Consider the following 14844-nt stretch of genomic DNA (forward strand, 5'->3'; position numbering starts at 1 on the left):
AATGATCAAAGTATGCTCTTGAAGGAGCCATGCTAACGAGCCCAGCTGAACAAAACACACCAGAGGTGGCTAATCCACAGCAGAACAACCAGGGTAATGTAAGACTGTACCCGAGAGGAAGAGGATTTAGAGGAAGAGGATGGCAGAGTAATCAAAGAGGTTTCTAAAGTAACCAAGGAGGTTTTCATAAGGTGCAAATGGGTAACCCAGATATGCCAAATGGACAAATAATCTGACCACTGCCAGTATGTTGGCTGTGTGGAATGACAGGGCATTTGGCGCGTACATGCAGAAGTCAAGGCGCATGGCAAAACAGCCAAGGAATGGGAGCAGGCATGGCGAATCCACCTGCAATTCCACAACAGGGCGGTGCACAGAATCACACAGTGCAGGAGCAAGCGCCAGGCATGCAGCAAGGGGTTCAACCACCGAACATGGGAAACCTGCCTCAGGGGCAATCCCAACAGGCACCACCACAACCTTTTCAGGGCACAAATCCCAGAAGCGGAGGCAACCCTGGGAATGGAGAAAATCCACAAGTGTACAGTGGGCCAAACTTATATATAAACTAGGACAGTTCACTGGGAACCCTGATGTGCTCTATCCTATCAGTGACACCAGACCCCAATAGGGATCCTAGGGTGAATGTCGTCATAGGGGGTAAAGAATATTCCTTCCTAGTTGACACAGGTGCAACACGCTCGTGCATACCTGAAGGCAAATTTTCCGTTTCTGGCGAGGCCATAGATACTCAGAGTTTTACAGGAGCTCACAGTCGAGTTCCCTTTACAGACGCACTCCCAGTCTCCGTAGGAGAGTGCGAGATGAATGTACCTTTATTATATTCACGTCAGACCCCAGTAAACATTTTGGGTCGTGACTAAATGACAAAATTGAACATTACAATCTCGTTCACGAAGGAGGGCATACTATGCTCTACCCCAGGAATGCATTATTCAAACATGTGCGTTATGATTAGAGCATATTCAGGACACACAGCCATAGCCAGAAGTTTTTTCGCATATGGCATGCGTGTGCTCATGGCAGGATTGCCAGGGCTCACAGGTAGGACTATGAGAACTCCCGATTAAATTTTATTCAGACCAAGAATACCAATGCATGAGGAGGAGGGACAGAAGCACTGGTCGAAGGCTACAGTGATGAAGGTAGACAATGGTGCGCGATTATCGCCATCGAAGAAGGGTATCGAGTGACTGACGTCACCGATGACGATCTGTTCGAAGAGCAACTAGACTCAGAAGAGACAAGGGTGGAAGTGAGTCTCGTATTTTGGGTAAAAATGATCAAAAGAGAAGTGCCTCAGAGAATGATGTTGGCGCTGATGCGTCCAGAATACTTTGATGACGACATGGCTCAGGTGCATGTCTCAGTATGGACTACAGGACCTTATGACGTGGGCCTCCTGAAAGGGGTGGGAGAAGTGAAAATTGAACTGAAACCAGGAGCAATTTTACTGAGAGCCCAACAACACCTCATGTCCAGAGAGGCGGATGAAGGGATCGCGAAAACAATTTCCGCCATGATGGATCAGGGCATCTTAGTGACATCAGAGTCACCATGTAATACAGTGATATATACTGTCAAGAAATCAAAGGGTGGATCTTGGCATTTAATCCAAGATTTAAGAGCATTAAACGATATTGTTGAAGCTGAGTTCCCTGTAGTCCCTAATCCATCTACAATCCTATGTAATATACCCATCGAGGCAAAATATTTTACAGTGATTGACTTGAAAAATGCCTTTTTCTCAATCCTGTTACACCGCGATTCACAAGATCTGACGTCATTCACGTTCAGACAAATGTGTCTGAAAAGTACGAGGTTGCCACAGGGGTACTGTGAGTCCTTTTCTATTTTCAACAGAGTCCTGCAGATGGACCTAAGTGATATTGCGGTAGAAAGTGTCGTCTTGCAGTATGTGGACGACATCTTAATCTGCAGCACCAGAGAGGAGCAATGCAGGCGCGATTCTGTTCAGCATTTGACCATACTGGCTGAGAAGGGTTATAAGGTTGACAAGGAAAAGTTACAATATCGTCAACAGGAGGTGCTATACATAGGCCAGCTAATATCACACAAAGGTAAAAAGGTTAAGCCACACACGATAAAGCAGATGCAGAGCTTTTTAGGCCTGTGTAACTATGTTAGAGCATGGGTCTTCGATTACAGCTCATATACCAAGCCTTTGCTTCAGGCTCTAAAAAAGGCCAAGGTGACAAGGGAAAAGATTGAATGGACTGAGGGAATGGAAAAGGGGTTTGCAGAACTCAGAGAGTGATTTTTACGGCTCCAGTTCTCGGGATTCCTAATTATGCAGAGTAATTCTACCTGTTTTCACACACCGATGACGGCGTTATGACGGCAGTGCTCGTTCAAAAAACCTCATTGGGGTACAAGCCCCTGGCATATTACAGTGGGAACCTGGACCCAGTAATGAGAGGCCACTTCCCATGCGAACAAAGCTTAGCTGCCGCAGCGTTCGCCATAGAGAAGGCAACAACCATTGTAATGGGATGTTCCATGACGTTATACGTCGCACATTCATTATTTGCCATTTTAGAGAAACCGAAGGGCACATTGACATCTCAGAGAGCCTCTGCTTATGAAGTGATCATATCTAATCCATCGATCAAAATAGTTCGATGTAAAACAGTGAAACCAGCCACGTTCATAGCTGAGCCAGTCACTAAAGGAGAGCCGACACATGACTGTGCAAACTATGAAGAATTATATGATGAAATCCCCAGGGTGAAAGAAAATGCCTTGGCAGGAGGAGAGATCGTCTTCATTGACGGGTCTTCGAGAATCGATCAAGAAGACGGACAAAGATATACAGGCGTTGCTGTAATGAAACACATAGCAAACTGAGAATTTCGTTTACTCGTTAGTGCACGAATACCATCTCATTATTCAGCACAGGCTGCAGAATTATTGGCGTTGATACTCGCCATTGAGAATCATGCAGACCAGGATGTAACAGTGTATAGTGACTCTACCTATGTGACGTCAACAGTGCATGCAGGCTTAGCGCGCTGGAAAAGGAGGGGATACCTCAGAGCAGACGGCACACCAGTGCAGCACGCAGCCTTATTGGACAGGCTGATTAAAGCACAACATCTCCCAGTGGGCATAGCGGTAGTGAAATGCGCCGCCCACACCAAAGGGACAGATTTTGTGTCACGCAGAAACCACGCAGCAGACATGGAAGCCAAGCGTATGGCATCCAAAAGTGAAACGATCACGGAAGTGGAAGTGGCATGCACCCATGAGAGGATGATGGTGGCACGTACCACACCTGAAGCCTACAGTAATCTGGGGCAGACACAACTAATGGAGCTTCAAGGGCAGGCACTGCAGAACGTAAAGTACCTGTTTAAACGTCGAGGGTGTTCTTTAAACCCCTCGGACGGATTGTGGCAGCAAGACAGCACTGGTAAACCAGTAATGCCGGTAGCCCTACTAAAAATAGCATTGGAACAGCTACACTACCTGATACACATATCAAATGAAAATCTAGCAGCAACGCTCACGGAATACTGGTTTATACCGAATTTAGCAGAGCATGTTGCAGTGAGAGGAGTCATCCCCCGGCCGAATGGGCCTTTTCAGCACTTACATATCGACTATGTTGACATGATTCAAGTGTGTAACGGGTACAGATAGTTAATTGTAGTGGTGTGTCCATTCTCTATATGGATAGAAGCAGGTCCATGTACACACCCTGACTCTACCTGTGTGGCCAAATTCCTAGTGAGGGAAGTGTTCCCTAGATGGGGGGTGTGTGAAGTGATGAGATCAGATAATGGGGCTCATTTTGTAAATTTAGTCTTTGAGCGGATTAGCTTGTTGCTTGGTATAAAGCACAAGTTCTCATCGGCGTATCATCCGGAAGGTAATGGTATCTGTGAGAGGCTCAATGGCTTGTTAAAAGAAAGGATAGCCAAGTTGAAGCTTACTCTAAAGAAGGGATGGTTGCACTGCCTTCCATTGGCATTGTATGCTCTTCGGAACCAACCAGGCTCCGACCATCATTTTACGCCGCACAAGATAGTCACAGGAAGGAGAATGAATACTCCCCTAACCCCTCAAGACAGAGCTAGATGTGATGCCCAGTCAACCCAAGAGGTCCTGGGAGCCGAAATGCAAAGGTATCTGAACTGTTTGACATCCAGCCTTACTGTAATTTCAGACCAACTGCAACAACGACGAAAAGGGTGCAGGCAGCACCAAACACACCAGGAGACACTGCAACAGACTCAGTTCAATGTCTACGTGTTCCACTCAACTTCCCTGGAGATGCTTTGTTGGTGAAAAACCATATGAGGAAAAATTGGGACGAGCCAAGATTCAACGGTCCTTTCATCGTGGAGGACTGCACTCCGTCAGCTGTAAAACTGCAGGGCAGGAGAGCATGGATTTTTATCAATGACATTAAGCCCTATATCGGTGAAAGCCCTCTAGCTGCACCCCTCCGCGAAGAAACTACAGACAACGGGGAAGAACCTCAGCACGTGCAGACAAGATCCATGACGAGGAAGAAGGACACATGAGCAGCAAAGCCAAGACAAAAAGAATCCTTTTGCAAGTTGTGGCTTAATTTGGACATTTCCTCTAAGCAAAAAAGGGGATAAGGACATGAAACGGACACTCTGTCAATCCTAGTTGCAGGGTGAAGAAAATAATTGCGCATATAAGCCACAGCACGTTGTTGATTTTTTGAACGTTTGAACCAAATCACACTTAAGCCATGTTGAGGAAAAGAGTATAACAGACTTTGACCAAGGTCTTTCACACTAAAAGCAAAATACAGTATCCTGATTCGTGCTATATTGAGACTTTAATTGGCAGCACGTATGGTGTCCCCCAGCAGAAACATCACAAAGGACCTGCTTGCCTACTTCCAGTTAGTGTTCGTATCATATCCGTCACTGTTAGGGAGGGTCACAAGGGTCACAGACTTTATCCAAGATCCTGCCAACAAAAAGGTAATCTGGCAACAACTTACCGTCATCGCGGAAGCCTTCATTGTACTGCCTGAATACAGTGATAAAGACACAAATGCTTCCACCACAGGCGATTCTAGATGAACTCATCAATGCACTTTTCTTTCGCATAATGGAAGAGTGCCCATCTATTGTCGGAAGAAATACAGATATGCTAACTTTTATTCGAGATCCAGCAAACACTGAACATTTGAGCCAGCTGTGGAACAAACTAAGCTATTTGGTTGCAATCCACACGTCCGGAAAGTGCAAGCATTGTTCACATCAAGGGAAGAGCCTGTAGTGCAGAAACCAGCAAGGCAGGGCAAATGTCCCTGTCACCCGAAGGCAGCCGACTGGCACATAATGTCCTGTTTCCTCTAGTCACTGACTTTCCAGAGATGGTGGGGAGACCTATCGAGGTTGACGTCCTCACCTTCATCAGAGATCTAGCTAATGTCGCACAGATGGGAACGTTTCTCCATGGCATAATGTTGCAGGTGGAGCTGTCAAACTTTCAGAGAGATTACCTGAGGAGATTCCAGTGAAACTTTCCGCCGAGGAACAGATCGAGGAAGCAGAGACAAGAACTTCACCTTATATTTGAAGATTGCCACTTTTCCCATTTCTTCACACTGTCCAGCATCCAGCATGTCCTCAGGACTGAAGCAGATTCGGGGGGTGGACTCTATTTTCCCATAATCTAGCAAGGAAACTGCATCTTGTATCAAGATACAATCATCACCCGCAAGAGGGGGGACACTTGTGAAGCACCAGACACTTTATGATACAAACTGTTCAAGAACAATACTGAATTGGGGGAAATAAATAACATTGACATTGAGTAAATGATTGAGATGGGGGCCCAGAACAGTAACCTAGTCCTCCCACAAGCAGAGGGGTGCCCCTGCTTCTCTTGATATGAAATGCTGCCAACTGACTTACTGCACCATCATGTATTTATGCATTGTGTTCATCATTATTTTGCTGTCTTTAACGATCAAGGCTGCATTTTTTATTGGTGCACGAAGCGTTCCAATTTCAGTGCACCCACCTAATCGTGTACGCATGAGTCCCACAAAAGCACCCAGACCCTATATAGTTATTCCAGTCCCGAGGAAACCTGATGGTAAGGTAAATTAACTGAAAATTAATGTAATTAGCAGTGGTACGCACACACTTGAGGTAACGAATGAAGAGAAAAGCTGGAGACAGTGTCAGCACGGAATTAATGAAAACATAGCACTGATAACTACACTCACACACACTGAATGCAGGGCAAGTGTCAATAGCCACAGAACCTCAAGTGAAGGCAACAGAGAGCACGAGACTGCCTACCGAACAACCAGTCCCAGAAAATAATGAGAGAAACTGAGAAGAATCAAGAGAAAGGCCAACAAAAGCAAACATAACAAAAGCCCTTAACAAGACAGAAGCGGCTGCAGGAGAATTAACAGCAAGGACTCAAATGTTAATAGATAATTTATTCCCGTTTATAGCTAGAGCGAAGAAACGGCAGGAGGAACTGAAAAATAAAACTGCAGAGACTGTATTGACAAGCACAAGAGTTCCAAAACAAGGGACACGTACCAGGGCCACGATGCAGCCATACACTGGGCCAGTGACAGGCTGGTGGTTGATAAAAGCACTTATAGAGGGCAGAAAAATAATGCAAGAAGAGAAGGAGAGAATTGCAAAACCTCCACCTACCTCATCGATGCAGATAAAGAAACCTGCTCCGTGGACCAGAATCCCCGAGAGTCCTCCAGTACGAAAAAGCCATACAGACGCATTTAGGGATGTAGTTATAGCAAACTACAGGAAGACACTAAGGATCAAGAGAAGCCTGCAGGAAGATAACAATGAACTGAATGACTACCTGGACAGCACAGCTCATCTAGGAAACAACATTTGGTACCAGCACATGAAAGAAGTTGGAAGAAGTAAAATCAGAAGGAGAATGCATCGTTTGTGCACTTCTACCGTACAGCATGGGAAAATCCAAGATCTTCATGGCTGTAGAAATTGATGTCCCGACAGCACACTCTCTGTCACATGTAGCAATGTGCAACACAAGAGGACAGTTTATGGAGAGGGATGCCTCATTGATATGGGCCACTGAAACGGATTACCCCAATGAAGATGACTACATCCAGGACATTAAGACGAGAAATAGAGCTCATACTAGGAATCACGTGATCAGGTATGAAAAGCCTGAAGTTAAAGGAGCAGGAATAAGATGGGAAATAAACCCGAGACTGAACGTCCAAGGAAAAACTCCAGAAGAAGCTCAAGTTTGAAAGAACAGAGGCCAAATGCAGATTTGGGGAACAGTGGTTTCACCAAACGGATGGGAAGAAGGAGTGGTGATCTGCCGAGCATGGATGGTCCTTGGAGCCTGCAAAGAAACAATAGAAAACTCAGAGGTTGTGCAAACCTCTATGGCCTAAACTCACAAAATTACTGACATGGGTCGAAGACAGGGGAGGACCCTTGCAGATAGTGCCACTGGAAAGCCCAAAATTGTGCTTCAGGAACAATGGCACGAGGAAGATGGGAGAGAATCAGAACTGCAGACAAATCTTTGAAGCTCCAGGAATGATTCACGGAACCGCAGTAATTATGTAATTATGGATCATTACTGGGCGTTTGGATCCAAAGCATACATAAGACTGCCGAAAAACTGGGGAGGCATATGCACTATAGTGAACGTCCACGTTCCAGCACTAGTGATCCCAAAAAGTGACCTGAATATTGACAGTTTCCCGAAAGCAGATGCTCACCTGAGGAAAAGGAGATCTGTGGAACTGGTATCCCGAATGAAGAGAGAGAATTACTTTTCTGCCAAATCAGAAGAAGAGTTCCATGCAATCCCATATGAACACAGGCTGTTCAGCCTCACCTCATCAGTGTTCACAACAATCTTCATGCCTAGAATCCAAGTTGGAGTAAATACCAAATGGTTGCAGATAACCAGATCGGAGTTATTGCAGACCATCAACACGACCATAAAAGGATTCAATGTAATCAAGGAAGAGTTAAGAGCGATCTGACTGATGACTCTCCAGAACAGATATGTACTTGACATGATCACAGCGATGGATGGAGGTGTTTGTGCAAAAGTCGGAGAATCATGTTGCACATTTATACATTCACATGACGAAGAAAATGGAACCTTAACAGAAGCCATAAGTATGCTGACAAACCTACAGAACCAGATGATCAATGAAACTGACGAAGTTGATGATGACAGCTGGTTTGGAGTACTATTCTCATCAGTCCCACAATGGATGGAAGACATATTCAAGTTTCTGGGAGCCCTGCTATTGATGATACTACTAGGATTTTGTGTCATTAAGATAATAATCTCACAATGCCAGAAAACTGCAAAGAAAGCCATAGGGATGAAGATCATGATCGATGTCAAACCAGGATTTAAGCCCAGAGACCTGACTGATGAAGAAATAAGAGACTTTGTGAAGGCCAGCAAATATGCGACAGAAGGAACAAAGTGTGTGTATCCCAGGAAACAAAGAAAGTATGAAGGAAAATTGATCTATTCCAGCCCAAATGGACAGTGCCAGCTAATGACCTAGAAAAAAGACAAGCATGTAAAAACAGCAGGAAGTTTGAAAGGAGTGATAAAAATATGGACTCCAAAGAGACACTCCTTCACACCTGCATGTACAAACCCAGAAGAAGAAATGGATACAGAAGAACCAAGTAAGACAAAACCAAAGGAGGAAGCAGAAGTGGTTGATGAACCGACCAGAAGGGGGAGTGTAGAGGAGGTCCCAGACATGGCCTGCACTCCAGCCACCCATTTTGAAGTACCAGGAACGTACACACCAAGATATGTGATGTATGATGAGCAAATAAACCAGCTGAGAGCAGCACTAGAGCTCTGCCCAGTGCCCATCAGAAGAGCAGTACCTGTTGAAGTGCCAATAACCAGACAACCATGGGCAGCACGGTACCCATTGAGGCAACCGTACCAGCAGAATGAAAACATGCAACTAGCTAACGCCTGTAAATAGGCTTGGAACGCAATCAGCTAAGGAAACAGTACTGCTTGCTATGCTTAGTAGAAGAATAGAGCGGCAAGTGCCAACTATATATCTACCTCAATAAAGCACATTATACCAGTGCGAATCCATTTTACAAAAGCAGAATTAAACCCAGGATGGTAGGGGTCAAACAGGCCAGGATTCATATACCAGCACTAAGCCAGACGAAAGAGCGGAATCGAAACTTAGCAAGAAGCAGCTCATGCCTAGGAATTCAAGGTCAACCCAAGGAAGGGAGGAGAGCGGCAACTTTGAAAAATCAAAACTTAAGAGCATAGCAGCCTGCTCCGTGAAGGTCGAGATAAGGAGGCCCAGGCAGGTGGCGAGGCCGAAAGAAGAATCACATATGCAAATAGAAGGAAATGAAGCAGTTTCACAGTGTACTAACACGTGACCAGCCAGGCGCTGAGAGGTACCAATGTCTGATGTCACCCAAAACCAGAGGATGCCATAACTTTTCCTGATAAGAAGCTACAGTTTCGAGGCCATCCTCAGCCAAATAATTGACACCTAGCCCTAAAGTACTAATTGATGGAAGGGAGGCAGGGTGAATCTTGGGGCATACCGCATCTGGGTGATCATTCTGCATGCTGCTAATTAAAGTGGAGATTTATGCCTAGGGGTGTAACCGACCCAATCACAGTGGACCAAATAATCTAGGGTCCTATAGCTAGTATAACCAATGAGACGTTGTACTTTTAGTGACGTCTGGCACGAGTGATGTAGAGGGATGGGCGTAGACGCCCACCCGATATGAGTTATCCAATCCTCACACTCCGTTACCATATACAGATATAGCACCTATACTTAAGTTACCTTTTCCAACCAATAGAATAGCATGACAAACTTTTGAGTGTTACACGTCAATGATGACAAATTTTGACTATAATTATTGCTGTTTGAATGAAGATATTGGGAGTTGCGGCGAGAAGGACTATCGCATCACTGTTGATTTCCATGTTTCCCCGGTTTTGTACTTGTCATTAAATGCACTCCCCTTTGCCAAACCATTAAGTTGTCCTTATTTGGTTGGTGTTGGAGTAAGAGAATCCTGCACCCCCTCCACCTCAAGGTACTTGAAGTACTTGAAGGTGAGCTCTGATCCTATGGGCCCGTCAGAGGTCGCTCCGCCCCCTCCTGTACACTATGAGCTGGAGTGTTGATGAACATGTTCAATCAGCAGGATCTCTGAATTGAGTAGTAAAGATTTGGACTCCGAAGAAGCATTTCTTCAAGAAAGGATACCAGGATGTGAAGATTGATGGAGGAATGGTCGATAAATCAACAAGAGGGGGGAGTTTAGAGGAGCAGCTGAATGCCTCTGCAGGAAGTTCCACCCCATTTTGTCAATATGCTGGAAACTGGAAATTGCGACATGCGCCACGCCGGTGAAGGTGCCTATTCCACAGAGAGATTTTGAGACAAGGTATTCATTGAGAAGACCCTATATGACGCATCCCCGTAGAAATGACAGTCTCTTGGAGGAGATCCCTGAAGGAATATGAAGATACGAGAAAGAGAGACTGATGACATCACAAGAAATGAGCGTGACACACTGAGAAGAGTGGCTGAAGAAGAGAATGCATAGACCTTATAGAAATTGATGGCGAATTAAAGAATCACAAAAACTTTCTTCAGCGGACTGAAGATTGCACGTGTGAAGAAGCACTGCAGAAAATGCAAGCCGTTTTATAACTGTACAGATGCAGCAACGCAAATAGACTATGTAATCATAAGGCTGGCTATACGTAGTGAATAGACTGCAGGCGGTGCCACCATTATATAGACCCAGACCCACAGAGAAAGAAGGATCGATGGCTGTGTGTCGCAGAAAGAAAACAGCTGAAGATCGAGAAGAGGCCTGAAATGGCTGTCTGGCTTGATGCCAAGGATGGAGCAGCCAAGAACTGCTTATCTATCCTTGAAGAACAGTAGATGTGAGAAGCTGAATCAACCCTTGTTGAGGTGCAAGGAAAGAACACCATGAGTGACAAGTTATTAATTCAAGACAATAAAATGTTGCAAAACAGGCCAAAATATGGTCTCCAGTCACTTGAGTCGAGGATGGAAATGGGAGTGAATGTGCAGTCCTGAGCTTTGATAAGAATGTGCCTATGCTCCTTTATTCTCAGAAGCAATGCTACTTTGCAAGGCCAAGCTCAAAGACAATCTGAATGACAGATGGCATGAGTGATGAGAGATGGTGGGCTAATTGAGTGGGGAGACATGGTCAAGTCCACCCACCAGCACCTGGGGTACCAGCTTACGTGATGCTAGTGAGCCAAATGTTCCAGAAGGACATAAACGTGCCAACCAATTGTAGAAGGCCATATTAAGCATATGGTTTTAACTCAAACCTTTGCTACATCACGTTAATTAACAAGTTATCGTAGTTCGGGTTTAAATTTTTAAAAAATTAAGAAAAATTGAGAAGAATAGAAAAAAACAACAGTTCAAAGGGTCACCCTTTAACACTTAAGGATAGTTATCTAACAATCCACTCCACTCCAAGTGGTCCATATCTATAAACACTCTAAGTTTCATTCTGGGTGCCCCTTTAAAATGTAGCCCTTAACACAGTTAGGGCTTTACTTGCACCGCTGATAGTTCAAAGAGTTTTTTCAAGCAAGCTAGCAATGCCAAAGTCAACGAAATTCGTGTACTTGACATCAACTACCCCCACAACTCTGCCGCTGTTAATGCCGTGGAGTTGTCAAGGTATTTAGCCAACCATTTATGTCAGAGCTCAGCGCAACCAGGGCAGATTAAGCTAAAATGGAACAAAGTTTCTGGGTCACAGATGCAGAGGCAACAATGGTGATCACGCAAGTCCGGATGCTTCCTTTCCTCATTACTTCTTTTGTTGGGTATATGTTCATTCTCACCCTAAGAAAGTCGTTGCGGTTAAATTTGCATGGGAACTTTAACATGTAAGGGGGATGGAGCCTCGAGCTCTTACTTCTGTGTAGTTATTGCCCTACAGTTTGGCATTTACTCTGGCCTCTACAGAGTGAATCCAATCCAGATCGTATAGTTTTTTTTTTGGATCCTAACTGGATGTTTTTGAAGCGATTCCACTGTTTCACTCAAGTCTGACAGGATATCCACACATAGCGACCTCCAGTCCTCGAAGAGATGGTCAACGGAGCCCGTCAGGGCCAGTCTAACCGCTGCCAGACCCCCTTTGCTTGTTTCTGCCTTGCACTTCCTTAGAAGCGACAGGCTTTTCCAAACTGTGCATGAGTAAAGAGATGTAAGCCTGAGTTCGGCCCTTATCACATGGATTGGTATAGAATTTGGGAGGTGTAAAACCTTCCTCCAGAAAGTTCCCTCAAGTTTACCCCACACTCAGGACGGTAAGGAAAACGAGGATTCCGCCCATAGGTCAAGATTGGAGCCACCTTGAGGCAATAAAAATCAATCAATGGAACCAGAGAATATTTGCAGTATCTAGTATTTATAAAGGGCCTTATAGTTTGAGAGTCAATGATGTACTGTGTACTTAATAACTGATGAAGATGACTTGCACTAGGGGTGGGCACAAGTTGTCCACCTGACTGTAGAGACCCAACCACAATCCAATCCCTCATAGAAAGTAGGATGTTCCCCTTGAGCCAACCACAATCCCATGTAGGTTTTCTTAGTTTGCCACATAGTATGAGGTCACACATGATGAGGTTTTGTTATAAAAAAGTGTTTTTTACGAAATGCGTTGAGACTTTGCTGTGCGACATCCATTGATGTCCGTTGTAACTCCCTGTTTTAGACAATTGTAAATAAAACAGTCGAGGGAGACATTTTGTCAACTTCCTGAGTCGGTCGTATTATTTAGTGTCAGAGTTATTCTGCATCCACATCCCTGTATGACGTGTTACTGATTTAAAAGAGTCCCTTGTGGGTTCAACGTAGAAAAACACCAGTTGCTGGACTAGACACAAGTCGGCTTTAGACCCGTGAGAGGAACAGAAATGGCACTCCTGTCTATCTGGGATGACCTAAAAACAAACGCAGATACCTACGCAAACTCTGCCCTAATAGTACTCAACCTCTCTGCATGTTAGGGTTAACAGACTTAGCCCTTCTCTGGATTAAATCACCCTTAGCGAACATAACGGAAACTGGGTAAAACCCTTCAAATCCGCTCCGCGGGAAACCAACTGTGGAGTACCACAAGGATCATCCCTTTACCCACTGTTCTTCAACATCTACCTGGCTCCACTAATCAAGATCATTATAAAACACAACCTTACGTGCTACAACTACTCAGAAGACACACAAATCATATATAAGATCAAAGAAGCACAAGAAGAATACACAACGCTGGAGCAATGTCTCAAAGAACTCTACGAATCGATGAACACAAACAGCCTCAAAATCAACCCAGGCAAGACATCATGGGTACATCCAAAAACCTGGAAAATAACATTTATATTCCATGTCCCACAGAACTAGGGACAGCTCCCACATCATTGAAAATAGTCACAAACCTTGGAGACCTAATGGACAATGCACTAACATTAGAACCACAAGTAACGCAATAATCAAGAAATGCCTATTCCTCCTGCAATCTGTAAAAACAATCCTTCCATTCCTGTCCTTCACCCTCATCATGTCAAGAATTGACTAGGCAAACAACCTCTACCTCAGAAACTGCAACGTATCCAAAATGCAGCAGCCAGACTCCTCCTTAAACTATCACGAAGAGACCACATCACCCCAGCGGTAGAAATGCTGCACTGGCTGCCAATCAAACAGCAAATCACATTCAAAACGATGTGCATAATGCACAGGGCAATCCACGGCCAGGGAGCAGAATTCCTACAAAAGAAAAATAACAATTTACCAACCAACAAGAAGACTTGCATCAAGCAAAGACATCCGCCTGGAACCAAAGCCATAAACAAGAAAAACATTGGGGATCCTTGCTCTCGCACCTGCCAGAAGAAACTTGGAACACACATCTGAAAGAAATACGCAATACTAAGAACACCTAAAATTCAGGAAACTACTCAAAACCTTGCTCTTCACCTCAGAACCGGATGTAATAAATTAACATACACCAACGGAAATGGAACACACCACAAACAAACGCACGTGGCAAGAAATAGCTGGAGAGGGCAGAAGCACAGGATTTCACCTTCTACCAAGGCAATCCCCACCGCCAGGCAAAGGCCAAGAAACAGGGGCCGCTTCTGCAGACGAAGGAGCATTAATCATTAACTAGCAGCCGACGTGACAGGTAGCGCTTAGTATTCAGAGGGAGGAGACCATGCCCTAGGAGCACAGGAAGGTAAGGGAAGACAGACCCCACTGACAACCAAAGAGCAACCCACAACTTAATGACCTCAACCCTGGGGAGGGGAGGCCCTCACCACCTTCCGACCCGCAGATCACTACACAGTCACAGAGACATGCCAACGCCTTGCGCAGAACCAGACGAATGAACCACCAAAGGAACGCTCCTGCAGACAGCTAGGGAGAGACACCTAACACAGATGACCGAAACAGCGAGGTAACCCCACAAACCCATCCTCGAAAAACCTAAACTCGCTTTCTACACCTCTCACACCCTAAACAAACACAAGCACCTTTTTGCAAAGGAAACCGAATGCACTTCACTACACTGCAACAACAACAAAAAACACACATAGGGCCTCATTACACGTTGTGCGTTAAATGAAGCCATTTACCTGGATGGCGTTATTTGTGTCTCCGCCCTCGCAAGAGGCCGCTAATTGCGTACTATTACGAGTACGCGGACACGAGCATAGTGC

The 14844-nt window shown here is 45.0% G+C and overlaps 1 protein-coding gene across 2 annotated transcripts in view; it reads right to left on the reverse strand.

Moving 5' to 3' along the window:
* Positions 1-14844, reverse strand: part of CLDN16 (claudin 16) — a 233238-nt gene that overhangs the window by 57835 nt on the left and 160559 nt on the right. The gene's annotated exons all lie outside the window — the stretch shown is intronic.

The sequence above is a fragment of the Ambystoma mexicanum genome, chromosome 10 (assembly GCF_040938575.1).
Source record: "Ambystoma mexicanum isolate Mex_15411 chromosome 10, UKY_AmexF1_1, whole genome shotgun sequence".
In the NCBI taxonomy this organism is placed as follows: Eukaryota; Metazoa; Chordata; class Amphibia; order Caudata; family Ambystomatidae; genus Ambystoma; species Ambystoma mexicanum.